Genomic DNA, 3,494 nt, shown 5'->3' on the forward strand with positions numbered 1-3,494 from the left:
TGCCATGTACACCCGTACCAGTACGACGACGCCCCACCGGGAGCTGCTTCAGGGAACTCCCAGTCTTCGGGCCCAACGCTCCTATGTACCTCCACCCGAGGACACGCGTGCTCAGCACGACTGGTACTGAGATACCCTGCGGCGACAGGACTAGTAGCATGTTTCGTATAAGGGAGCATTGGTACTCTTTCTGCCCGCACCCTGAGCGCATCTCAAACCCGGAGACGGTCAAAACGGACTCCGTGACCTGGGGACCGTTTCCTAGGGAGCATGACTCTAATAGAAAATCAAGCGGTGCACCTGACGCCGACTATGGTGCTGACGAGCGCGTTGAACTCACTTTCTGGTCGTGGAATGTCGTAATTAAAATAACGACGATTCTAGTTGCGGTATTCGCATCCGCGCTCGCAATTTGGGCGACTCGCGATGTAGCTGCACACCGAACGCAGCCTAATCATAGAGCAACGCTGGCGTGCCCTAACGCCGTCACGGAGGATGCGTATATAACTACCGCGTCGCTAAGAAAAGCGCCACTAAGATCCGCAAGAAACTCCGCGGAAGGCCCTCCACGGATACAAAAGGTTTCTTCTAACGCGTCCGACCGGGTGCGAGAACTAAATACGACCACTGTCAGGGCAACAGAAGCTACATCTGACCGGGACATCCGTAGGGAGTTGACCACAGTAAACCAGGCACTCAATTTGCTGGAGGAGCGACTCGACATCTGTCTGCAACCAACCAAGTACCGAAAACTTGTTTGTAAAATTTATTATTAAAAGTGAAAAAAGTTGAATTCAAGACAAGGCTAACAGCAATTGTTACGTCCGGCGCTCAATTTTCCGGCTCAATTTTCGCCCCTGAACCTTCCATCTCGCTCACGCTCATTATTATCGCGCCGTACGTTTCGCCAGCGCACCTGATTAACTCCGATTAGCGCCGCGCTTACGCGAGGGCACCACCTCCCGGGCGCCTCACGCGAATTAATAAAACTACCAATAAATCAGGATTAATTAACGCCACGATACGATTCAAAGCACGAAAATGCCGGCCGGCGCCTCCGGCGCAAAGCTGTGCCGCGCTATCGTACCTAAATCGGCCTTTCTTGCCGAGATCATCAATTAACAGGCTGGCGAGCCAGGAATACGAGTTTAATGCGCATCGCGCGAAACTCGCTGATCCGCGTTGACAGATAGGGCGAAAACCTATCTGGAAAAACTAAAGTTCGGTATGCGGCATTATCACGGCGCCTCCGCACTTTCCAACGGAAATCCGACTCGACACAACGTTTTGCATAAATTCGAACTGAAGTAATACCCAGTATCAGAGCAATGCACTCATCAGGTGCCGAGATATTAATTATTCGCAAAAGTGATTTATTGCCCTTTTTTCCTGGAAGTTCGGCGTTTCCGCACGCCGCGGGCCACCAAGCTGGCCCTATATAATCGAGCGAAACGGAGCGCTCGGGACCATTATTGTTCTAATCTCTGACAGTAATAAGAGAAGCTACGACAAGTGAAGCTAGCAATCCTCAACATCGTACACGATAAGGTAATAATCGGGCAGTATAACTCAACCGCAAGGTATTCCAAAGGTACACCACTAAGAGCCGAGAGCCGTAACCACACGAACGTAAGTGTAATAATTAATTACGCAAATAGTGCGCGCTTCGTCGACATATTTTCATTTCCTTCTACGATTTTTGCGCTTGTATTGTGCGTAGTGTAATTCAATCGGACGTTCAGCTCGAAGCAAGCAATTGATTAATTTCAAATCACTAAATCAGTTTCTCTTACCCGGATAATTAATTAATTAATTCGTAGACTGTCGGTCTCTTTCTCTAGTTATTCTTTGTTCTCTTTTGTTTATTCGCGAGTTACGTTAATAAAATTGTACGCATAATTCAGTAAACCATCGCTTTATTTTCTTTTTTTTTTTTATTTATTATTATTTCCTCTTATTTCTTTCTGTTCGTGTCTTGTCTAAACGCGCGTAGTGTAAGTGCTATCAAGTGCGAGCGATAGTTCTCCTCCAGTGAGTAGCATTTTTCCCCCTCAACGACTTGCAAGCAAACGGAGTTTGAGCGCTGCCACATTCAGTTGCTCGATTCCGTGTCCCTCTTTTTTTTTATGCTGCTCACTGGCCGTCGCGATCAGGAATTCGTCCGCTGTATTCGCGGATTCCTTTTGCCGGAATTTCGCGCAACAAATAGCGTCGCTGTTATTTCACGTGATATTCGAGTGGCCGTTCGGAAAACGAGAGGAGACGTTCGCCGCAGTACCTCTCCCCCAGTGAGTAGCATCTCTCCTCCCCTCAACGATTTGGAAGCAAACGGTGTTTGAGCGCTGCCACATTCAGTTGCTCGATTCCGTGCCCCTCTTTTTTTTTTATGCTGCTCACTGGTCGCCGCGATCAAAGAAACCGCGAATCGTAGATTATAATTCGCGCCCATCGCGGATCGTTTAGTCGAGATTCCGCCCGGCGACGACGTCGCGCGGATCTTCGCATTATTATCGCACCTTCTCCTTACGAATAATCGTTTTGTCTTTTTCTTTTTAATTACATCAGGAGCACGGTAAGATCGCTCCCCCCAGCGAGTAGCATCACTCCTCCCCTCAACGATTTGAAAACAAACGGTGTTTGAGCGCTGCCACATTCAGTTGCTCGATTCCGTGCCCCTCTTTTTTTTTTATGCTGCTCACTGGTCGCCGCGATCAAAGAAACCGCGAATCGTAGATTATAATTCGCGTCCATCGCGGATCGTTTAGTCGAGATTCCGCCCGGCGACGACGTCGCGCGGATCTTCGCATTATTATTGCGCCATCTCCTTACGAATAATCGTTTTGTCTTTTTCTTTTAATTACACCAAGGAGCACGGTAAGATTGCTCCCCCAGCGAGTAGCATCTCTCCTCCACTCAACGATTTGAAAGCAAACGGTGTTTGAGCGCTGCCACATTCAGTTGCTCGATTCCGTGCCCCCCTTTTTTTTTTATGCTACTCACTGGTCGCACCGATAAAACGTTCGCTGACTCGGGAAACGCGATTCAGTCCGACCATAGTTCTAATTTTTTCGCTAGACAATAATGTTATTCTCACACCCGACAGGTTATGGGTCGCACCCGACGGGGGCGTAGAGGCGGGCAGAACACCCAGCAGAAGAGGCTCTGGTGGGAGCTCACCCAACGTGGGGAGTTCGACCCATCCCGGGTCTTCTCGCGGGGGACGCACCCACCAGACCCTCCGAGGCCGATCGCCGATCCGACCATCGGCTCTGACCAGGGGCCTCCGAAGCCGCGCGCACCGGCCCCTGCCGCGCCCGCGATCCGTCCGGCGCCTCCGGACGCCGCCGCTTACGCGCCGACAAGGCGGCCTACCCGGCCCTGGCCGGTGTCGCGCCAGGTCCCGGCCTCGACCCGCGGGCTTGCCCCTCCACCCGCGCCACCTGTCGCAGCGCGGCCACGCGTTCGGAGCATCTCCGTGGTACCAAGGAACCGGC

This window comes from Cyphomyrmex costatus, unplaced genomic scaffold (assembly GCF_001594065.2).
Source record: "Cyphomyrmex costatus isolate MS0001 unplaced genomic scaffold, Ccosl1.0 scaffold268, whole genome shotgun sequence".
Lineage (NCBI taxonomy): Eukaryota > Metazoa > Arthropoda > Insecta > Hymenoptera > Formicidae > Cyphomyrmex > Cyphomyrmex costatus.